This window comes from Lates calcarifer, linkage group LG12 (genome assembly GCF_001640805.2).
Source record: "Lates calcarifer isolate ASB-BC8 linkage group LG12, TLL_Latcal_v3, whole genome shotgun sequence".
NCBI classification, from domain to species: domain Eukaryota; kingdom Metazoa; phylum Chordata; class Actinopteri; family Centropomidae; genus Lates; species Lates calcarifer.
Window position 1 is genome coordinate 15,440,018 of NC_066844.1, and position 25,687 is coordinate 15,465,704.

The 25,687-nt window shown below is 42.7% G+C and overlaps 1 long non-coding RNA gene across 2 annotated transcripts; it reads left to right on the forward strand.

The window, feature by feature from the left end:
* Nucleotides 1-585: 585 nt before the first annotated feature.
* Nucleotides 586-10,572, forward strand: LOC108885642 (uncharacterized). 2 transcript variants are annotated; one of them, XR_001961271.2, is made up of 3 exons: nucleotides 586-1,404; nucleotides 6,098-6,227; nucleotides 8,299-10,572. It is a non-coding gene; the product is annotated as an uncharacterized LOC108885642 (long non-coding RNA). The 2 variants fall into 2 exon arrangements; XR_001961272.2 differs by lacking the exon at nucleotides 8,299-10,572 and adding an exon at nucleotides 7,919-8,065.
* The last annotated feature ends 15,115 nt before the right edge of the window (nucleotides 10,573-25,687 follow it).

Consider the following 25,687-nt stretch of genomic DNA (forward strand, 5'->3'; position numbering starts at 1 on the left):
TGATAAGAGTTGGGAAAGAGACAACAGTGCAACACATGTGCCACCGAGCTGCGAAAGGTATAGGAATATGGACAGGGTCGATGTTGAAAAGGTTTCAGTGTCATAGACAACTTTTCTACACTTGTATACTGCCGCTGACTGTGTACAAGTGTATACGCAGACAAACAAAAAGAAATGCTCAAAGTGATCTTCTCTAACATCTCGCACATCTCATCTCCTCATCTTGCGAGGTCAGGTTGTTAAAGGGGCAAACGGTCATGTGGGCAGGTATAATCTCACTTCTCTCACTCGAGTCGATTCTCTTTCTCTGTGCTACATTTATGCCTCTGATTGACTTTTAGCTTGCCAAACCATCATTAATTGGCATCACACACACACACACACACACACACACACACACACACACACACACACACACACACACGCACACACGCACTGATGCAGGCACGCACACAAATACAGAGCATCTAATCCAGCTAATCCACCCTGCCAGTTGAACAACTGGTAACATGGTTAATCACCCATGTAAAAATAAAGACAAGACCAAATTGACTGATAGAATTATTCCATTTACCCGTCTGATTAAAACATGTCACCACTGCCATGGTTCACTGGAGATCATCTCAAAAGAATGAAAACAACACATGAAAATTAATTAAAAGTCAGTGGTGTAAACGGCTTCATTCAATTATTGGTGCAAATAACAAGCTCTGTAGCATGATAACTGGCACGTACAGACACATCAAATTAGCTCCGAAGAAAAATAGAGAATAAGGGAACCACTTTGAAACTCTTTAAAAGGGCAGGACAGACTTCTTGAAACAGGAGACACTTTCTCCAAACAAGGGAAGCACTCTCCTGAAGAATGAGCATTTTTACGACACCCTTTTCAGTCGGCAGAAATGCTCGCTGGACACGAGCTCGTTCGACCTCAGGTCACTTCCCGACGTCCCTCGCTCCTGCTGTGACATCATAGGCCGTGTGGGTCAAAGTGAAGCGTGCGGAGACGGTATGGTGCAGACCGAACTACGAGCGGACAGAGGCAGAGAAAGGCAAAGTGAGACAAAGGAAAAGTGTGGTGGCTGAGAGAGGGCTCTCTGATTCGTTTCCTTGGCAGGATGACAAAACTGTGCGGAATGCAGTGGAGAGGGGAAAGAGAAGTGATCAAGAGCTCAAGAACGAAAAGAGGAGGGGAAAAAATAGACGACAGACGAGGGGAGAGAGGCCTGCTGAATAAGCCAGGATGGCAGGGCCTTCCATTGATTCATTTCCCCTTTCCCACCCTATTACCATTCTCTCTTCATCTCTCCACTCTCTTCAGTACAACCATTAGCTACATATCCGCTGCTTCCTTCAGTATTTCAAAGGACATCTTTGTGGCTTGATAGAAGGAATAAAACGAAGGTGAGTGATTGCTCTCTGTATATTGGCACATCACGATCTCTACATTTAAGACACAAGCAATCAGCACATGCCAAGTATGCATTAAATTCAATAAAACTTACAATTAATTTAGACATACAAGTGTGCACGCTCATGCACAGACAGAGCAGACAACACAGACACACACATACACACACACACAATTACAGTGCAGAGGGCAACGGGCTGCCTCTGTCAACCACATTTCACAGTGGCCTATCATGGCCAGGCGTTCCCGGCCTGCGGCCAACCGCTGCTTATGCACTGGGTAAACACTACCACCTCTGCCACATGGAGTCTCACACACACTCCCAGAGTGCCATCCAATGCACAACCCCAGTCACACATACAGGCTGTGATTAATGGAGTGTGAGCATTAGATATGACAGCATTACTAAGCCTCTGTGATAAAGAGCCACACACAGCCGCTCTGTTTTCTTTCAGCCGGTTCTGAGCCCATCGCTTGTGTCCATTTTTTTGTCCACTGACTCTGGACTCTCGTCAAGCCAGCCAGGGCATTTTGCTCTGAAATACCACCTTGGCATAATTTTTCATTTTTAATTTGATAGTGATGAAATGCTCTGCCTCGGTAAAGTATTTTTAATACCTCCATTATACTTTACAGGCTCTATATTGAATACTGGCAGCAGATCCAAGCTTTGAGGACACACACGTATACACACACAATATCAAAAGGACAGTGAGAACATTAGCAAGTCCAAAAATCTAAGTCCGTGGTTCCCGGTGGGTATCCGATTTTTAATGGGTGTAAATGTGAAGCTCACAGATTTATTCTGTTCTCCATGCTGACAGAAGTGTATCCTCTGATATAACAGTTATAGCAAAGGACTGAGCAGAAGCTCCATGTTTACACAATGCTAAGTCAGGTCATGAGTCATTTGCGCAGTTATTCCAACAGTTTGAATGCAGTTTGGCTTCATTATATGCCCATCATGTGACAGCAGTCAGCCAGAGCGCCCCCCTCCACGGCTCCATAGCTCCTCTTCCCTCCTCCACGTCTTCTCATGCCCGTCTCTCGCCCCCGCCCCCCCACCTTCTACTGGCGCCTGTACGGTTAGTTAGGGATTGCCACAGGACATCATGTGACAAACAAGCAAACACACACAAACACGCTGCTGTGTGCACGCACGCACAGGCACGCCCGCACACACACCAGCAGATGTATAAGCATGTAAACTACAAGCACCAACACATTCATTCGTCATTCTCGCTCCCATTGACTTCTTTCATGTGGGCTAACTTGAATGAGCAGTGGAGCTCTCCAACAATAGAATCCATTCTACTTGCAGCATCAAGGCTGCGTGTCCATGTGTGTTCGTCCCAGCAGTGGCCAGACACACCTTGAGGCAAAATGTTATCACTTACTTACTGTAGTTACATCCTTGCCAAATCTAGGATTTGTTACTTGTTTTTTTATGTGACAAGTTAATTTATGCTGGTTATGAATCAGAGTGTTTCCAAAGTATTTATATGGTTTGTCCTTGACGACTCCATTGCCATTAATATTTCTGAGAAAGAAGACAGTTTAGGCTTCAAGCGTTTTGATTTATTTGGGGGATTTCTCCATTTTGTGACGTATGGATGTTACAACAACAGGAAATATTAATATCTTGAAAGGAAGCCATTATGAGAATAACACCCTGTTGATACCCTCACTCATTGCTCGACCTCCTTACCTACAGTATCCATCCCAGCCTCGACTCCCTTGAATCCCCCCTCCTCACTTTCCCCCTTTGTCTGGCAGATCTCCAACGTCTGAAACTCTAGACAGTGCTGGTTCTGCCCTTTCTACAAAAATTTAGGAAGCCATTAGCAACATCAAATCATTACTTCAGGAAAGGGAGAGGGCAATGCGTGGGGGTGGGTGGTGGAGCAGCGAAGTAAGAGAGGAAAAAGAACAAGAGAAAGAACAAGAGACACACACAGAATCAGAGAGAGATATCAGATTTCTCCTGTTTTCAGTCACTCCATTAGAGTAATGTGTAGGGACCTATTTTACTAATACATACTGGAATTATCCCCATAATAACCAGCAAATAACTGACCAAGAGGGTCACTACACTGGGCACACACATTCCATGTACTGTTGGTAGGCCTTGCAAATGTACAAGCATGCATACATAACTAAAAAAAAAAAATCAGTCATATACCTCAAAAATTGTAATTTTCATCAAACAAGCATGGAATAACTGTCTGTGCCATATGTATTTTTTATTGAAATACTGTCAAAATCCTGAATGGGTACTATTTAGTAGCTTCATTTTTTCCACGAAAAGCCAATAAAGACAACACAGAACATACTGAACTCACAAGAACACTGTGAGGAGTTGACAGGGCAGTGCAACAAATACACTGAATGAATGGTATTGTCTTGTATTTTTAGAGCATGAATGCACTTTACATAAACTGTCATGACAGATGTCTTCACATATCTCCTCAACTTTTTTTCTCTTCAGACTTTGCAGTCTATCATATCAGGAAGATATCGTCTTTTTAGCACTAGAAACAGACTTTACACAAAGACAAATTTTATCCGGTTCAGAATGAGCAAAGCGTCATATAAAGTAGTTTCTTACTCGTAGGTATCTAGGTATCATGTCATGGAGTCTTACTATCCCTTGCAGTTCAAGGTGTGCTCTGTCAACCAGGTCTACTGTTTTGCCCAAACACTTCTATTAGCAACTTAGCCACAAAGTCCCAAGTGTTTTGGGACTGAGTGGGGCAACTGAATGGCTAGTAGAACCAAATCTCTGAGAACCAAGTCTCTGTGTCTGCTTCCATTAGCATTAGCAGATTCAACCGCCCGTGCAAGTGACTTTCCAGGTGAGGTAAGGGCTTCTTTGGGGTCATCTTCTTCTGCAGCATTTTCTTTTTAATTTTCAGGCCCATCTTTGGATAGGACTTGCGGATTACAAAAGACTGCGCTGTTCTTAAGTAGGTTTGAGTACTCTGGGTTTAATTGGAATAATAGCGTAGCAAACGGACTTTAGCGACTTTTGTTGTAGCATTGCTCAACCGGAAGTCCTGATTCCTCTTTTCATGTCCTCCATTACTTCTGCTTTTCCTGACTCTTACTCTCAGTCACTCTCTCTCTCTCGTTACTGCGCTGTCACCCCAACACTAATCCAGTTCAAATGTAAACAGGCTTAGGTCTTCATTCCTCACTTAAACCGATATCAAATGTATCAAAGCAGTGGCTCAGTGGTGTCCCTGGCTACAGAGAGGTCAGGCTGGGGCCACACGGGGCCACACACTCTACTCAATTAGCCAGAGAGCCAGTTAGTCTGTCTGACCAACACCGTGTGCGTTTCTGTTTGTGCGTGTGCCAGGCGATACAGTCCATGAGTGTATGTGCACATCGTAACGCTGTCTGTGAACACAGTGCCATATATGAGTGTGTAATCATACGTGAGTGTCTGTGACTGAATGTAAATGGCGCTGTGTACTGGGTTAATAGGTCACTTCACAGTTATAAGGAGCATGAGCATGTGTATATAATAGTGTGTGTATGTGTGTGTGTCTGTGTCTGTGTATGTGTATGTGTGTCTAGCAGAGACATGGAGTCTCAAAGCTCTATCAACCAAAAGGGAAAATATGTGAAAGGTTGTCTGCAGGCTAAGGACAATAATGCAGTCTGTGTCTGCAGCAACATTATTTCTCTGGTTAAGTCAGAAGCCCTGGAGGAGTCCTCAGTGGCCTTGACAGCACATCGCCTCTTTTTCTGGCAACCCTGAATATCCTTTTTTTTTTCTTTTAAATATAACACAGAATACAATCCCCTCTCAGATGAGATACACATGGATTTTGCAAGTTGGTTAAAGCTACTTCTGCCTTGAATTTACTATCTAAAACAAGTATTTTTAACCATGAGCATATTACCAAACACAACCAGTTAATTACAAAGCCACAACTTCTAATCAGGAAATAGATTTAACTTGAGACAAATGTGTCAGTTTTATTGCTGATTAAAATCTACAATTACAGTCTTTTTTTTAAAAAAAAAAAAAAAAAAAGATAATTCAACCATTTCTTGTTTTTTTCCCTGGGGGAGATTCTCACTTCTCACATGGGATTGTTTTCTTTAGATAAAATCCTTGCACCTACCCTTTGACCCTTCCTATGACATGTTGGTGTGTTCGTGGTTGGTTTATATGTGGGAATCAACCGCAACTAAAGCTCTCATTATTTAACTATCTTGTTCTATCATGCAACAGGAGGTGGAGAAGGAGGAGGGGAGCATGGGTCCCAAGAGGCTTTAATTACAATCAGTTTTATTGTCAAGTTCCAATCTCATCAGCTACAAATATCGTATTGCTCATTCACAAGCTTGAGCCAATTGGATGCAATCGAACTAATTAGCAAAAGAGAAACTAAGGTTCAGCTCCACAATCCAGTCCAGTCTCAGCCAAACACTGAGTAAATTTTGATGTAATAACAATGTCCAGTTTTCTATTGAATTATCACCAGAGTGATTTCTCCCTAATTCAAGCATCAATCTGGTCAACATATTTTGTGGGCTCTGGAGGTCCCTTAGGGGTCCTCCACTAAAAGGGACCCTCCTCCCTATCACAATCCCAAGCCCATCACTCTTCTTCAGGCACTCAACTGTCAATCTGACCCTGATCTGGGAACCCGGTCTTATCTGATCCCTCAGGGCTCCCTGGAGGAAGGAGGGGTAGAGGTAGTGGGGTGTCCCAGCCAAGCCAAGCCAAGCTATGTCTACAAACCTCCCCATGACCAGCTACAGCCAAACTTTCACCCAGTGAGTGAGGTGCAACCTAATGGTAAGAATATATGTTTTAACTAAAGGTATAAAGTAACATAAGACACGCAAAGTAAGAATTTAATTGTGCAGTGATTATGTGCATCAATTATTCTAATTCTGATTCTGAAGTGAAGATGCATTTAAATGATGCTGTAATGCTATTAGTCAGTTATGGCTACTAATCATAAAATACAAGAAACCTCATTTAGGATTATTTATACTGTGAAATGAAAAGAAGAAAAATTATATATGTAATATCCAGAAGTGGAAGAAGTATCTAAATCCTAAAGTTAATGTCCATTCAAAATCTCACTTAAGTTTGCAGGTATTGTCAGCAAATTGTATTTAAAATATTTGAGGTGAAGGCAGCCCTTAACTATAAAAATGTCCCTTGTCAACATCATATTATCATGTTATATTATTATGATTGATGCATTAATATCTAAGCAGTATTTCAACTTGGTAGCTGTTGAGGTGGAGTCTTACCAGTTCACGTGTAGTTTTGTTGCTAAATCTTAAACACTACGTTGTATTTTCCAGCATAGTTCTGAAAGATTTAGAAAATCTTAATCTGCAGATTAAACTGTAAAAATATATCTATTTTTAAATTGTACTGTACTTGAGTAAAAGTACTTGGTTATATTCCATCACTGGCAATTTCATACTATTAAATATGATTTATTCTTTAAATATTTTTCAAACATAACAACATATCAGATTTTGTTGGGGACATAATGATAAAGTCCTGAACTTATTTGCATCGTGTGCACAGCAAGAATGATGACATAAGAGGAAATACTGTTCTTTACGCAGTTCAAGTCCTCATTCCTGGAAACATCTACTCTGACACAGGTTCTACAGATATGACTGAAATGTACTGTACCTACCGCATCAGAAGCGGAAATCAATTATTTTTTTCTGTTTTCCTTTTCTTTTCTAAAAGTTTTTTTTTTCTTGTCAAGACAGTTTGTTTAACATATTTTAGCTAGTAGTCACCACTTACTAAGACAGATTGTAAGAAAACAATATCACCACATGCTGCTGCTGTGGAGTTTTTGATCATAATCCATGATCTTGTTCAGGGGGTGGGGTTTATACCAGTTGTCATGGAAATATCAATATTCAAATTTTCATTTTTCTGAGTTTGTCTTCAGTCCACGTCAGCTGCATGTGGGTTATTATTGTTTGCATTGTAGTTTTTAGTTGTTTATTTGTGAGGGGACAAGTAGGCTACATAGCATGAACCAATGCAACGTCAACGCCAGCATTTATAGCCTATGCTAATTTGCTATGCCCGTTCCCTAGATGGACTGTTACGGCACACAAAATTCAACAATGAAATAAACAGTACAATAAGAAATTCAATATTCCATTAAATTACGAGACATTTGAATGATGCGTATCTTGACACAGAATAATGCACTGGTGCTTTCTTTACATGCATTTCTTGTCTTTCAAAAATGCCCAAAAACATCATCTTTAAAATAAAAGTGAAAGTACTGTTCCATAACTGACCTCTGAGGCAACAAGTGAAAATACATATTTGCTTGAATCCTCACGGAAATGTTTTAATGTGATACTGATGATATGCGTGATATCACAAATACCATCAGAACAAAGCATTCACTCAAGAGTGCTTTGTCAGTGTGTTTGTCAGTGTGTATGAGGATGTATTTGTGTGTTGACTTGTCTCCTTCTCTTTATCGACAGATTCCATCATGCAGAAATAAGCTCTGCCAGGTCCTGTAGCTAATCGTTTCGAGGCTCGTCCATCAGACACAGATTCAATTGGAACCTTTTAATTAATAATGCCGTTTATCGGGGGGGGGACATCAGGCGCTTGGACGACGGGGGGTGGGGGTGGGGGGGCATTGGGGAGCGCGTCTTTGTAATTGGGACGCCTGATTAGGCTCCGGAGGAAGCTTTTAAGCCAGCAAGGTTATCAGTGCTCCTCCCTCTGCCTGTCATCGTCTCCTCAATGTGGGCTCCCGTTTTCCTTTGCTCTTGTCTGATCACTTTTATTTTATTATCTTTCGCTGCTGGTTCCTTTGTCTTTTCTAGTCTAATTTATGCTTTGCTTCCTCCAACAGGTGTCTGACATAAAATTCCTTCAAAGAGCTGCTTGCACAATGTATTAGATTTCCCCATATAAAATACTTTATATACACACATTTTACATCATTCACTTGGTGCCTCAGTCAGACTCAATGCAGCAGAAAGTGAGGCTCAGCACTCAGAGAGTTGGACAGCTCCTGTCCAGCCTGATGTGAATGAAGACTTATTGATCCCAACAGGCTGTGGCCCTAATGCATTTACACCCTGCTATACTCCCTCCACACATTCCGTTTGTCCCTCTTAATTAAAGCTACACCATAACGGATCCATACAACTCCCCTGATACCCGATGACTTTCTCTCCCATTCTCCCCATTTCTACCCTTCCTTTCCCTTTTTACCCCCCGCCCTCTGCCTCTCTGTCCTCTGAGATCCCTGGGGTATTACCTCTAACGGCAGTGTTTGTAAGGCCAGTCTGGTGTTGACATGGCTGATGTATTTTGGTGTGCAATGATGTGTTCTTTCAAAATGATTCAAATTAACCAATAGTGCATGGAAACAATGAGGAAACACCCACAACTGTCAACTGAGGCTTCATGTTGTTGTGGGCTGTGTTGCTTTGACATGGTAATAAACAAACCACATTTGATAATATAATTCATGTGATAGAATCTGATTCTGGGCATATTACATTGTACTGGTATATCAAACATACTATCTTGATTTTTAAGCTGTTTAAACCATGATGTAAGCGCAAGATAAGTGAGTTCAATAATCGCTAACATAAATTAAATTATCTGAAATTTCCTCATAGAGACATTCAGGGACCTTAATGTAAACTGTACATAAATTTATAGGCTGCTGACCTCTAAAAGAATGTCAGAACTTAACAAGGAAATAAGGAGATTGATTTAGGGAGCAAACTAAAAGCAAGAAGAAGGAGATGAAACAGCGTTTAATTTCATTGGTGTGAATTACTGCCTCTGACAGATCAAACATTTTTTGTTAGTGTAGGACTAAAACGTGTCTTCCTCCCTCCTTCTCTCCATCTCTGTCTTCCTCTCTCTTGGTATGCTGTGATCTCTGAGGAACATCCCACCCTGTCTCTGTCTCAAACTCTTAACCCCACCTATACCTTCTCTTCAACTTTAAACTGTACTCTTAAATTTCTGTATTGCACTGAACTTGGTTTAACTCCCTTCCCTTCATTCTTTAAAAAGCCCAGTCGCCACAGTGCTTTTACAGTGTAGCTAACTCAGCAAAAGAAAAACATCAGGTATACGCAAAGAAAAAATAGTTAGTTTAAATTTGCTCCTCTTATGAAACCAATAGCACACATTCAGATGACTAAGTGCAATAACAAATGAATCATTGTGGATAAAAACAAACCGAGTTTCATTCCATGTAATAAAACACATTAATGTCCCATGTGACTAATATCTAACAGGGAGATAATAGTGTTAGAGGTTGTGCTGGGGAGATCTGTGATCTTTGTCTGCCTGTTTAGAAAAGACATGTAAATCATCAGAGAATAGTCTTAAAAATGTGACACAAGAGAGAGCCAGATAAGTGGATCAGGGAGGGAGGGCTGGGACAATGAGAGGAGTGCTTACATACCACTCTGTTTATGACCGTGATCATTCAAACACTTAACCCGACACTTTAAAACTGCTTTATTCTTCTGTGACACCCATCTGGTATTGTATTATAAATGTATCATTCTGCTGGTACTAAAAAATAAAACCCTTGTTAGAACTAAAACTCCTTATGTATTATTACAGTTTTCATCACATGCTACTGAGGAATAACTTTGTACATACAAATTTTACTAAATTAACAATTAACAGAATGATCAAGGTCACACTGAAATGAGACCAATGAAGTACAGTGTTGATAACATGGGTCTTTTTTTTTTTTCATTTCAAAATAAACTTGTATGTTTTATCTAAAAATGTTATCAGCTAAGAAAGAAACCCTTATTTGAAATGACTATAAATTTTGGAATAATTTTATTATTGTTTTGTCTATGAGGAAGAACAATATGAACCAGGTGTTCATTTTTGTGGAGTTATTGCACTGCACTTCCCAGAAATCACTTGCCATTAAATCAGTTTGTCTGGTAATGTCACAACATTTTTTTGTAAGTGTGTGTCTTAGGTCCTGGCTACTACTCCTACTTTCTTTTTCTGTTCAGGCAGGAGATTAGTAGATTGCACAAAAAACTAAATAAAAACAACAAACAGGCCATAACAACAAAGCTTCTCAAATGAATAATACATCTTATATGAGTGCACGGTGTTCTAACTGGTTTGAAGTGGATGTGGCTCATCTGAAATGATGTCACATATTTCAGTTCACCAACGAGGATTTAGAATGTAACATTTGATAAACCTCTCGGCTGTGAGGTTGTTTATGTTGCCACTGCTGTCAATCAAGTTTTATCAAACTACACCCACGCAGTCCTGATGAAGCAGATAAGCTGAATTATTGCGTATTAATCTCTCAATGATTTCTAGTGAATGAATAAGGATTTTTTTCTAACTTAACTTTTGATCATTAAAAAAATGAAATGGAGAACAAAATAATAATAATAATATAGCAACTCTGACTGTGTCCCAGAGGAATTTTACCAAAAGTCCCAAGGATATTTCCATGAACTCAGGGGTAATGTATGAGTTGGTGGTAACTGATTCACTTTCTTTTATGGAAATGAGTTACCATTCCAGCCCGCCCTACTGCTCACTGGTTTCCCCACATCCAACACGGGTCTGTTTTGGTGTGGTGTGGTCTTAAGTGGTTGGACTAGGGAGTACTGTCCCGCGGCCCATCCGTTGGCTGGTTCCTAATCCAGTTAGGGCTGAGGGGGTCTGGCGTTTCCCGTCTTGGCTGAGCAGGCTGTGCTAAATGAGGTTTTTACTTGCCCCAGGGGAGCCCAACTTTAATGGACCCTTGCAAATGAATACATAAAGAAGAGAGGCAGACCAGTGCAAGGAAGGCTGCTTGGATCGGCGGGGAAGGAAAGACAGTGACAGTAATTAACAGGTGAAGTAATTAGGAAATCTACTGATCAATCAAACGTGAATCTGTCTCTCCGATAATCATTGACAAAGCTGCATCTTAAGGACAAGGAAACAAACTCATTTATTAACGTCTACCGGCAGCCATGACATTAAATAAGTTAAATAAGACTGTTGTAATGCTGTAAAGCTCTTAGTGACTCAACATGGAGGCAGCAAAGGTCTATACACTGCTCAGCGCACTTCCTTTCTCCCACTATTGCTAGAACACTATTGTGCGTATGAATGTATTTATAAGCTGTAGACGCTGCTGCTGCCTGGAGCCCTTTGGTACAGTTAGAAAATAGCTCCATCTATATCCCTGCGCTCTCTCTGCTTCACACAGACTCACAAACAAACAGCCCTCCACTCCACCCTTTCCCACTGGGTCCATGGGATGGGCAGTGGACTCAGGGGAAATGAGGTAACACATACACACCCACACACACATAGAAAACACAGTGGCGGTGTAGCACCATTCAGGCCTCTGTTCTGCTCTGTCCATCAAAGCTGTCAATCTCAGGGCATGTCTCATTGCTTCTCCCTCCCAATCCCTACCCCCCGGACCTCGACCCACCTTTTAAGGCCTGGAATATTTGGTCCTGCCGGTTGCCATGGGAACCATCCAGATGTTGGCCTCTGATTAGCTGGCGACGGTCAAATGAAATCAGAAGAGGTGTGATAAGATCGTGGGGCGACAGAGACTGGGAGAGTGGTGGCCGCGAGCAGGAGGGGGATGGAAGCGGGTGTGTGTGTGTTTGTGTGAGAGAGAGAGAGTGTGTGTGTGTGTGTGTGTGTGTGTGTGTGTTGGGGTGGGGGGGTGTCATAGGAAGTCACAGAAAAGGGGGAAGGTGGGCTTTAGTAGGAGGTTTGAACAGACATTCATATACTTTAATGCAATTCACTGGGGAGTGCTATTTTTCACCCAAACATTTCCATTTTCAGTCTGTGTAATCTCGGTCTTTCTGTTGCAGCATGTAAAAATGGCACCAATTTTCACTCACTCAGAAACCAAACAATTCCGCTCTCTGTTTGTTTTGAGAGTGAGAGAATGAGAATGTGTCATAAACATTGGTAGTGAGTGACAACAGAGCACCTCTGATCCCTTGAAATGCCAATGCCATGCTTTTGCTCCGATTGCACAAGTGATACGAGGGCTACAAGCTGCCCATTCAAATGGCTTTTAAACTAACTCAAAACATCACTTTTCTTCTCCCATACCTGTCCCGCAAGTACCTAATCACATCCAAAGTCCCATTTCCTATCAATGAAATTACATTAAACATCTCCCTTTAGGTCCTTGTCCAAAGTGACCCCAAACTCGCAGTGACTGATAAGGGTGCTAACTAGGTAAAGGCTGAAGCACTTCCCAGTGTTCGGTCAGTGAAAAGAGCTACAGTGAAGGGACTGGGGGGGGGGGGGGGGGGGGGGAGCTCGGCCCTGCCCCTGCCCGCTCCATTTTCCAATAAACTTCAGCAATCAGATCAGCGCTGCTTTAAATGGACGACTTGATGGCAGCAGGCTGCATTAGCCGCTGGTGTTCTCCCAATCCGATTAGACAGAGACAGTGACAGTTTCCAGCCAAAGGAGGCAGGTAACGCAAACACACACACACACACACACACACACACACACACACACACACACAGCAAAGACTACATTTACCGGAATAAAAATTTACAAAAGCTGATAAACAATAACAGGTATGAACTGAAGTTGGAAATGAATGGGCATCGCATACACACAGACACACATACAAGCAGTTCCTCTTGTAGTCATTTGCGGTGCTAATTGGATTGTCTGAGGCAGATGTCATTATTGTCGAGCAGTCAGCCACTTGATGTTTCCAAGTTGTTGGGCAGTCATTTGGGCATATTAGCAGCTCCTTTAGGGCAGAGGTCATACCCCCCAAGGCTACGGTATGCGCTCCTGTGTCTGCCAGGTACAAATGTGTGTATGGTTGTTTGAGTGTGTGATTTATGCATGTAAAAACGACTCTCTCTCTCTAATGGCTCCACTGCTTTGAGGACCGGCCTTTTACGGTCAAATAATTACCCCTGATTGTTTTTATGCACACAATGGAGTACTTTTCTGCTGTACGCGTGCCTGACATGAGAACCTGGCAACAAGCTGCTAAGTGCAACAGACAGTGTCATAAAAAATGGCTGCCATACCCCAGATAGCTAAAACCTCTTTCAGGGCAGCCTTTCCTAAACTGGACTCACAGCAGAGAGAATGGTCCCTCAGTGCGCTTATCAGGTAAAATAAACCTCAATGATGCAAAGTAATGGCTGGGTTATATGAGAATGCATGTGTGCGGTAGAGACTGGAAATGCTGCTCCTTATCACGGGGCTAGACAGAGAGGAGTGAGACTGCACTTAACAGATTTAGACGGTCAGTGAAGCCCAGCACCTGGACAGAGAGAAAGAGGGGAGGAGAGTCGTGTCTTAGGTTACAGTGCAGCCCGCCCAGAAAGGATACAGAAAAACCCTGACAGATCAACATTGGTAAAACTTTTTTTTTTTCTTTTCTTTGATTCAAATAATTTCAATGAGTCCCACACTTTTGTCAAATGAGCCCCACTTGCAGCTTCTGGGAAAATATGCCACAGAGCTCAAAAAGGTAAATGTAGATGGAAAGATTTAAAACGAGTTTACGCCTGCATTACTCTGTGAGCTGATAAAAGCAGACCACCGGCTGTTTTTTAGTGTTTTATGTTGGAAACACATTTGCGCAGCACTGCGCTACCTGACGCCTTCTGATCCCGTGGCTGATGATGGACTGCGGATCAGCCAGTTAATTTAGGCCAGATAAAAGCCTCTCATCTCCGCCGAGGTAGATTACTGTAATAGCAGCCTTTCTCATCTTTTGATCTTTTTTACTGCTGCGTTGGTTCATTTGCATGTGTCAGAGATACAGCTTTATTTAGGGCGCTTATTAATGGGAACAGGAGGGATTCTAGATACTAAAACCTGAGGCAGATTAGCATTGACCCCCCTGGATCTTGCATGCTGGTTCTTCACATACATTTATGAGCATATTATCTATGCGTGCAGGTACACCCTCACATCCTATAATACTGTAAATACACACACATATACGCATATGTACGAAAACTCATGTAACCTAATAATGCTGCATTCACACAAACCACATGCCAAAAAGACCACAAACTCACAAGGTGATGCTCAAACACAAACACACAGTGTATTTAGAGATGCAGGGATGTGGACTCACAACAACACACACACTAAAGACAAACACAAACATTCCTTCATCCCTGCCCCTCACTGACAGCATGTTGGACTTCTAAGCGTTCTCTCAGGCCTCGGCCTGTCATCCTCCTGTCTCTTCCCGGCTGCTTCACTGCGGCAGATATGGTCGATGTGGACGTGTACTTTGTCCAGATCATCCGTGAGATGAGATGAGAGGAAGTGGGAGGTATTGTTCTTCCTGTGGCGCTAAGCCCCTGGGCGATTACCCTGTCAGGAGGGAAAACTCAGCGCCGGCGCCGACTGCCACAAACCAGCGCTAAATCCCAACTGATCGCAAAAGAGGCCGATTTTACACTTTAGATTCCTCCCATCTCTTAATGCGGCCGATGAGGCAGAGGATCTTCGCCTCTCCCTCATCTTATCCGCTGCTGCTATCCTCCTCAGCCGGTGGCGTCAACCCCTAAGCTTGCGCTGCGGGGATAAGACTCAACGCCTTGTCAGGCCAGATCAATGTGATTTTACAATGCAGTCCGAGAGAGGGGGCCGTATAGTCAAGCGTGGCTAAACAACAGCGCATAGCCCCTTACACATGCTCAAGCACTGTTCAAAAGTGACTCTTACCACCTCTGTGTATCTAGCTTGCTCAAATAAGATACCATAATCTAACAACAATCTTGTACACAAAACCTGCCAACTGCATCTCCTAAATCTGACTACCTCACACATACCTGCACTATCTCTCCCCTTTCCTCTCTCTATCTTTTAGTTTATCAGTGGGGTTGATCTCTCTGAATACCTCATTGAACTCCTCCATCGGTTTATCTTATCTGTTTTCTCAGAAACACTCCTCAGGACAGTTCTTCAAATTCCTCCTCAAGTCGTCAAAGCATTTCTTTTTTTTTTCTTGGTGAGATCACCCAAGGATACATCCCCTGAAGATGACACTATCATGTGTGTGTGTGTGAGACAGAAGATGTTTATGTTAGGAATTAATAACATAGGAATTAATAATGATACGGCAATTATGTTATTGCATAATGCAGTCAGTGATTCTGTTGGTATCATTGTTATTAGGCTTTTTATTGCATTTTCCTTCTGTGAAAGACAGAAAAAGGTTTGGTTGGAAATGAGGCTCAGGGGCAGATTGAGTGAAGGTGAAATGAGAAATAACAGAAATATTGTTCCCCATCAGAGCATCCAGCTGCATGATGACATCCTCCTCCCTGCCAAGCCCTACGACTGATTTCCTGTTTGGGTTTGATTATCATATAGGGCCGCGCTAGTATATCATCCCCTCCCTCTCTTCTCCTAGTCTCTCCTTTAGTTTTACGAGTGACAGTTGCGAATAAAGAAGAGCGTAAATCTCTGGCAGTAATAAAGCTGCTCAGGCCAATGTTCCTTCCTAATGCTGGTTCTTCTCTCCCTCATCACAAATTTGTACACTTTACAAGACAAGCCCCGACTGCCTTTCATTGCTCCCACTAAGTCATCCTCAAGTGTCAGCTCTCAATCCAGGTTTAAGAGTATTGGGAAATCCACAGTTTGACACAAATAAATCCTTGAGTGTTGCAACACACATTATGAACACAAAAATAAATTCAGAGGGCAGTCATGTGCGTAGGCCTACACACAAACGCACACAACTTTTGCACACACACACACACACACACACACACACACACACACACACACTCATCCTTGAAGACCTATCGTTGTGGGGTCCTGTCATTGATATAATGACAGCCCCTTAACCTTAATCTAACCCTCATTCTACCCCTAAGCCAAAAACCAAGTCTTAATAAGTAAAACAGGCCCACAGATACAGACATGTATATACACACACACACACACACACACACACACACACATGCACACACATGCACACACATGCACACTGCTTGCTCTACCTGACCACATTCCTGTAAAGGGTGATCATGAATCTTGGCCAGGAATCTGAGTCCTGTGCTGGTAAAGCAGCCTGTGGCAGCACTCCTCCTATCCCCAATAAAGTCATCCCTGGGTGGGCAGGAGAGCCCCACACCTCCCTGACCTCCATCCATCAGCCAGGGGGAGTACTCCCCTCTGCTCACTGACTGGATCCTGAATCCATCTGCCCACATGCAGCACCAGCCTTCACACACACACTACAAACCACACACACGACTCATCAAGCAACATCTAACTTGTTCAAGCCCACAGGTGTCAAAACATGCACAAACAGCTCCAAGCATACAGCCCACAACCATCTAATCAGTCAACTGTTAGATAATACTGTCAAGAGGTAAGACATTCAACTGCTGACTTCGCACTTAAAAATCCCTTTTCCGCTCCTTATTTTATTGCAGTGAAAATGGCAATTTGCCATTTATTCAGGGAAAAAAAAACATGATGATGATCACAAGACCAGCATGTGAATTATCTCATAAAGTAAGTAAAACACACACATTTATCACAAAAAGATTTGCTGATTTTTGGGCCTGAGATGTATCTTTTGGATGTCAGTGAGAGGACCTGGGTGACCGCTCACAGGTGGGTGCTGGGGAACTGAAACGGGTCTTTGTCTTAAAATTTGTCATAAACAATGACACAATCTAGTGCACTACAGTATTTCTATGAAAATCAAGAATGATACACACTTTGTGTTCCTTGTAGTCTTACATTTTGTGTCACTGACAAAGAGTGCTTAATGTGCATATCATCGATCACATAAGTCTGGTCCAAGGACTTTAATAAGACAACTTGCTGTTTCCTCTTATCAACTCTGTGATCATTAGCACAGGAGTTGCTTCACTCCTGAACTGCAGGTAGTATTTATGAGTCACTTTCAAATGTGTCTGCCAAAAGAAAAATGAGAACAGCTGTATTGCAAGTTCAGCTATATATATATATATTTTTTTTTTAAAGTGATCACAGAGCTGGAGGGGACAGAATGACATTTTAACCACCTGAGATTCAGCAGAGTAACTGTTGCATCTATCCTGTCGTCACCAGACGTTCGCTTGTGATGCACATTTGTGCAGTTTGCCGACTGACAAAAGAGGAAGAAGAAAATTAACAATTTTCCTATCATTAAGGTGTTTGTTGATGGAGATCAGAAAACCTCTAAGTTGTTTTCACATGTTAAAAATTTGTTGTCAGATTAAGGTAAAAGCTGCAGCTACACAAGGTTAAACATGCAGGGTAAGAGATATTTAATAAAGCGTCTTGTAACATTACCGCCTTCTAAGATTGCTGTAATAAATGTATTATCTTAATCTCTCATGCAAAATGAAAATAAGATCAGTTTAATAAGATAGGAAACACTGTGAAAGAGCCCATTTAAGTTGTTGAGGAGATTCTTCTCTGATCATATCAGTCAATAAAAACAATTTCTCCCTTCACGGTACGACTGGAGTGAGAGAGGTTAAAAAAAAAAAACCAAAACCCTTGTACAACCACAGTATAATAATAATAATAATAATAATAATAATCTGATAGTCTCTGCCTATATTTTTTATTTTCATTCATGCCAACTGCATGGACAAATAAATGAATGAATCAGCAAAACATTTCACATACAGCATGTGAGCGAATAGGTTTTAATCGTCCCAGGGACCTATTATTCAATACTAGTGCACTGTTGGATATTATAAAACAGACAGCAAAACTCACTTACTAATAAGGTTTAATGAAATTGATGCAGAAATATATCAGTGGATTCACTTTGAAAAATGGGGGACGAGCAGCTTTCTCACTGACCATGGTCATTAATTACAGTAAAGCTTTAATGGCAGAGTACATGTTAAAAGCCACCAGTGATGAACAAAAAGCTGCATTCTTGTCTGCTGTCATAACATTTTTAACTCACTGCTGTTCTCGCTCTCCCTCTCGCAATGCTGAAGATATTGCAGGATAATTGTGGATGTTTCTGTAAATGTGCTGTCATGTTACTTATGATGTTGCCAAATTGAAATTACTCCAGAAGCACATGGAATTGATGTACTTCCTGGGAGAGCACAGTGCAGTGTTGATTCAAACCTCACCACAGTTTTAACTGGAATCCACAAATCTTGTAAAGATAAATTAATTTAATAATTTTACGGCTTATCTTTATAGGGTCTGCACAGAATGAACCAGTGCCACACACTGCAACATTTATCAGATAGTTTGTTATGTTTGTACCAAGATTGGCTTTCATAAAAATACACACACAGATACACGATATAACAAGAAAAACACATACATAACTATGCAAAACACACAGAAACACAAACAAGTTCTAAAAAGTAACATAAAATCAGATAACATTCTAAATAAATGACACCTGATGTCTCACGCTTGGTCACTCTTCAAAAACTGGAACTTCCCTGATTCAAAGGCTCAAGAAGACGCCCTCACATCACCAAATAGTAATACTAGCTGTACACTGGTCTGGACTGAACCAACAGAGTTAAAGAAAATACTTTTTAATTTTGGGATCAACTGATGGAGAGTGAAATACACTAGTTTCTGGTAAAGGCCAAAAATATTTGTTTTGTCTAGAATATTTCTCCTTTACTCGTTTTAAGTCATTTCTCAAACAAACCGTGACGGCAACCAATAGCCTACTACAAACTATGACTAAAACCCCAAAACTCAAGGCCTGACAGGATTCTTTCAGTAGAAAAATGGTTCCCTGGAGTATAAGTTTAAAAATCACAGAGTCAGATGGTCATTTGGCCAGTTAGGGCATGTTAGGTCAGACAAACACAGACCCTGAGGCTGCCACAATGTCAGAGGCCAAAGCCTGAGAGCCTCAGTGGTGTGTGCAGGAAAACCCTCCCACATATAGTAAAAATGCAGTCGGTAAACAACAGAACAGTTGAGTAACACTGGTTTTTAATCCATATGTGGGGACATAGACATCTAACACACACACGCGCACGCACAAACACACATAGATCCCATCACTCCCCCAGTTGATCAGAGTCTGTTTCTCACAGGGGTGGGACTGTGGGAACCATGCTGTCACTTCCTGTGCCCGCGGGCCTCAGCCAATCGTCATCAGATAAGAGTCACAGCTCTGCCAATCAGAGCTGGTCGTCAGCTTCACATGAGGGCACAGGGAACGCGATAAGGACATAACTTGCCAGGGAAAACGTCTTGATCTCAATTGTACCCCCTTCAACCCGACCTTCTCCCCCCTTCCCACCAAAATAGTTATTTGGAGACAAGGTTTCTTTTTGTCTTTCGCCCATAATTACGCTCCCTTTCATCTGCCCCCCTGTTCCCCTTGACCCCTACTCTGGGGTCAGTGGCCAGGATATCCCACTCTCCTCGGGCCAATAATGTGCCTTTTAGGGTGGATGAAGAGGGGCATTCATGCCAGGGCAGACAGGAGAGCAGCGAGGAGAGTAATCACTCCATCACACTCTGCCCCCATCTGTCCCAGCTCCTGCCCAAACACCCAAACATCTCGCCCCGCTCCTTACATCAAAGACCTGGACCCGGACTACAGCCTCAGCTTCAGCTCTACACAGCACAGAGGGCGACTGTGTCACCAGTCAGGGAAAAGCACAGTGCTTCACCAATGCAGTTGTGATCACCGTGGAAACCCCCTGAGATTTTTACATCTGGTGATACAGTGAAGGAGACTGCAAAGATTCAAAGAATTTAACTCACATTCACATGCATGGAAGCACACTTACATGTACGCACATATCAAAAGACAAACACACAAACCCACACTGTCATCGAATTAATAAATAGAGTCTGAGCAATGTGCACAATGAGTCATTAAGGAAGTGTGTGAATCGTGGGGAATTTTCCATCAGCTAGACCTTGGGCTGTCACACAGACCTTACATACATTAGTATTGTTCCTGAGCAGCTATCACAGGTGGTGGTCTGGCTTATGAACTAGTCCCTGGACGATGGCTGAGCTACACTAAATGTAGTCAGCTTATGTCAACAATATGAATGTATTTTAAAGTGGAGTGCGCCAAATGAGTGTCACAGCATATCTACACTATGTGTAAATCTGTCTGGTTTTACTTTACTGTAAAATGTTGGAGGGCCTCTCTTGACCCCGCATGCAAAAAACAATAAGCAAAGTGTGGAGCAGTATCTTAAAACATTCCTCAGAAAGAGGTGAAGACTGACTGGAATTCTGCCAAAATCTTCCACTCTGTCAAAGCCCCCCCGCCCTCACTGATACATGAACTGCAACACAGCAAACTCAGCCCTCAGGTCTTACACGTGTAATTGACTAAATTGGGAGTTTTCTGATTTATTTTCAAAAGATACTTAAGGAGCAGGTTTGCAATATTGTTAAGAAAGGCATTTAAGTCAGAGTATTCAATAAAACAGAGCATAAAGAACCACAAAAAGAACCATGATGCTCTGGCTTCATCAGTGTGGCCTCGTGCAGCCATCGGCCTGAATAGACCTAAACCAGTCTGCCTGCAGCCTCCCAGCCTTTAGAGTTTCACTGTGATCAATAGCTGGATTAATTACTGAAAGGGCAGGGGGAGGAGGAGGAGAGCGAGGAGAAGGAGGAGGTCGTCAGAGCCCCAGGCAGGGGAGGGTTTCAGAAGGTGGGGGTTAAGATGGTGCTGACAGGCAGGGAAAGCTAAAGGGATTTAACAGGCGAGCAGAGGGGAGCTGGAGTTGTAAGAGCTGGAGAGGGAGCTTCTATACCTTCCTCCACCCTACCCCACCCCAGGTCACCTGGCAGTGCGCAGGGCGGCGGGCCGTCAGATTAGGATCTGAGAGGGGGAGATAACGAGTTTATTGCCCCCTGGACAGGGCTGTTGGAGCCAGGGAAGGAGGAGGGCAGGCCAAGAAGGCCAGGGTGGGAGGCTGAATGGTGGTGGAGGGCGTTTGTGTTTGTTTTAACCTGGGGAGATAGATGCAGCCAGGCATGGATCTTTATGAAAGAGCAACCCAGCAGGGCAGTAAAACACACAGACAGCATGGTTAGAATACCATACACCACTCAACCAACAGTTACAGCAGCTCATCCATCACAACTTCGACACAGAGTCTGCATATGCGCATGTGCTCAGAGACACACACACAACTTTATCATCTCTGCGTGTGTCTGTGTTTTACTGTGGTTTTAATGTTAGAAAGTAGCTGCACAAATTGACTGCCAAGTGTTCAGTGAGTAACTGATACTGCAAATAATTATAACGGTTGCCATTTCCACCACTGTCCTAATTTGTGTGGGCTGAGTAAATTCATGTCTGAGGGCTTGTTAGGAATTCCACTTTCTCATTGATCAACACTGATGTGTACTTTCATGTTATCTCCTGAGTTATTGGAAATGGGATAAGCCCGATTCTATTACAAGCAAACACAGAATAACGTATGAAATCTATATGTATTTCACACCGCTGTGATCTTTGGTCACTGAATTCTGTGCACGTATCAGGAGCCTGTATTAGCTTTGCGTGTCTGGCCCAGGCGCTGGGAGAGAGATAAGGGGAGCGGATATGAGAAATATGAAAAATAGCACTGTGATAGGATGATCAGTGAGAATGAGCAATACGGGCTGCAGTGACAAATGGGACAGAGAGCCAAAGAGGAGAGCAATGCAAAACGGCTTTAGAGCCAAGGACAGAATGATTTTCCAAGAGGAGTGGAAACAAGCATACTTTCTTAGAATGAACAGGTCAATAATAACCTCCTGATATCAGTCATTTTGTCATTTCCCCTACTTGATATTTTTCAGTTTCAAGTCATCTAAGAGGTGCTGTTTAACAGTGAAACTCAAATTCACTCACCAGTGCAGGTGCTGTTGTTTCGCTGCATGGACTAATACCATGAATTTTAACAGTCAACAATGTAATCAAGTTCTCAAGTTAGAAGACTATAAGCTTAAACACTGACAACAACAAAAAGACCTACTTTAACTCCTGCTACTTGATATATCTCATCTTACAGAGATAAGATAACATGATATGTTTTGGCTTCAGCCAACAATCCAGCCAGACAATTGGAAATGAACAGACATCCTCAGAATCAAGAGAAATAGGATGAATAGCACAGATCCTTCTCAAACACACAAACCCCCACTTTCTCCCCAACACTCACACACTCAAAGGGATTTTGGGGCCCTGTGGAGCGGCACGTGAGCAGCCCTCTGTCAGCTGTGTTTGCAGTGAGGCAAGCGAGGGGCACCCTGCACCTCCGAAAGAGAGTAGCGACCCAGTGATATGGGGAAAAGGAGGGGTGCCCTGTGGAAAGGCCAAGGCCCGGAGAGGAGAGAAAAGAGCAGCCACAAAACAGCTTTCCTCCAGAGAGAGAGAGAGACAGAGAGACAGAGAGAAAGGGAGCGAGAGCGAGGAGGGGGCTGTTGGAACAATACCCCTTCAGTTGCAGGTGCAATGGCTAAGGCTGTGTGTGTAGTGAGCACTTTCTTTTTTGTGTTAATTGAGCTGATCTGTTGTCTTTTCTGTGCTGCAAGTTTAACTCACAGCTGATTAACATGTGGCCTTTTGGAGCTCCCATGTGTGTGAAGTGTGTGTGTGTGTGTGTGTGTGTGTGTGTGTGTGTGCAGAAATACAGAAAGAGGTCCATTGGCAGTGTGAGCAGAGTAATGACACAGGCACAGGGTGTGTAGACACTGGCTAACAGAGAGTGTTAACTCGATTTGCACTTGTATGGAGCACAGAGCAATGGTTAACACATCTGAATAAAGGCTTTATGTGCTACATGTCGTACAATTGGAAGTGCACAGAGGCGTCACTCAGCCACTAGATTAAATAGCATAGGATTACAGGCTTTACACCTAAGAACAGTAATGCAGTATAACACCCGAACATTCAGCTCACCTGCTATATTTACTACGACAGTCGTATTACCAATATGACACTGGAATCACTTCCAACACAGCCATGAGTTCATGATGCTATGGCTCTTCACTTTTCTTTACACAACTTAACAAACACAAAAGCTTATATTAGGTGACGTTATTATGACATGTAGTAGTTAACAAAACACTTTCATATTGTTGAGTTTGACATCAAAACACTTTGGTCATTAAACTTAATGAGACCCGGGGTCCTGACGCCGAGGGTCTGTCCCTGACAGCTGCCCCATGGTGAGAGATCTTGATATTCAGACCTCGCCAGACTGGATGACCCTGTTTGGACAACTGGTTCCTATCCTACGCTCACTTGAGGCCTTGCAGCCACAGGAGCATGGCCCTGCAGCCTGAGGGCGCACCGGGGCCGGGCCTCAGTGTTAACACAGCGGTAGAGAGGTGCCCATGTACCACCCACTGGCTTTAGAGGCGGTCTTCACCTACACAGAGGAGCAGAATTTATGTGCATAAACAGTGGATACCTGCATGTCGGCTCGCTCTTCCACACATACACACTTAAGGCACCTCAAAGTAGGAGCCCCAGGGCCGTCGGTGGGGCGCTCAGACAGCCACAGTGAGGCAGAAACACAGAAACATGTGTAAGGCCTTAAAGAAGACACTCACTTCACAGAGGAGTGTGTCCCCTGATCCCCCCCCCCCCACCCCCCCCCATCCCACACCTCGGCCCATCCCTTTCATAGGAGATTATTGGGAGAGAGAGAGAGGAGCAGAGGGTAAAGATGGGGAACTGTGATATAGAGGAGAGCGAGCGAGGAAGATGAAGACAGAAACAGAGAGATTTTGCTCTCCACCCCTCTCTGCAGATATTACTGCTTAATTAAAAGGGCAGCATGTGCTAAGTATTATTCCAGCTGAGATCTCTATCTTCAGCCTATGTAATAAGATCTTCAGCAGGCTTACAGCTAAATTTTCGAGCAAATTTCCTTCCTATTCTTTGCCATTATTTCCTCATGGCCTACGTCTGTTTTGTGCTGTCGCTGCAATCTTTTTGCATGCCTGCATTGTGAGTGTGAGTGTGTGTGTGTGTGTGTGTGTGTGTGTGTGTGTGCATGAGACAAGTGGGACTGTTTTGCATGTTAATTAATGTAATATTTTGTACACCACTCGGGAGCGTGTAAGTGTTCTCTTGAATGTATTCCAATTAAGAATCATCCCTCAGGCACAAATTGGTTTGGACACACTGAAAATGTTCCCATATTTTTACATATTTGGGAGAACATGAAGAACGTGAACAAAATGCAGAGTTTACACGCCATACAAGTGTTGAAAAGATGTTTGGTTTCTGTAGAGTCTTACAGAGTAGCCTCCTTCTCCCTAACTGTCATTCCCAAAGCCATCTCATTCCCAAAGCCATCTCCCCGTCTCCATCTGCTCTATATCCCGACGATGATTCACGTCTGCTGCTAATGCTGCAAATCCAGAGATGGTGGCTGGGTTGGGTGTCAGGCTGCCTGCTTTTAAATGAACATCTCCAAAACCTTATAAGTGCAACAGCATTTTGAAGTACTATCAAAAACATGTGCCCAACACAGCAGAACTACAATATGCTGGAATACAAAATAAATTTTGCATGTACAGAAATCACCTCCATATCAGATCATCTTGTGAGGAAAGACATACTGCAGATTTACATACAACACACACTCACATGTACACACAGTAAGCATGATTGCCAAGTCATTCATGTATCATGTCTACTGGAGGAGTGGCCATGAGCCCCTTTTGCATTTTTTCCAAAAGAGTGGCTTTGGACTCACATTCAATCATCTGGTAAATTAGTTTAATCCTGCAGCAAATCTGTCCCTCTCCTGGGACATTTCCAGAGGTGTCAATCGGAGATAAGGCCGGTGTGACAATAAAGCCACCAAACCACAGGGGGAGGGGGGGCTGCTCTTTAACTCTCCCATACATTTGAAGCTATTTGATTTATGGGAACAGAAAGAAAGACAGCCATTTTCTTTCTAAAGGAAAGAAAGACATGACAGTTGCGTCGCCTCAGAATGCAAGATTTCAGAGGAAAAACACACTGTGCAGGACATGGAGAAGAGGAATAGTAAACCCTTTAGTTAAAATCACAGTAATACTGCCAGAATATGCCAACAGAGACATACGGTGGGTCTTTGTGAGTATTTAATAATTAGTTCATGTAGTTCTTGTGGTGGTTAAATCTCTGACAGTGGAACAATAATTCCAATCATAGCCCCATTTGATCATAATACTCAATACTTTTTTTTTAGCTTTACTTGTATGGATGTTCAAACCTTACTGTCCAGTGCAAACAGCTGGACTAGTGATATACAGACATT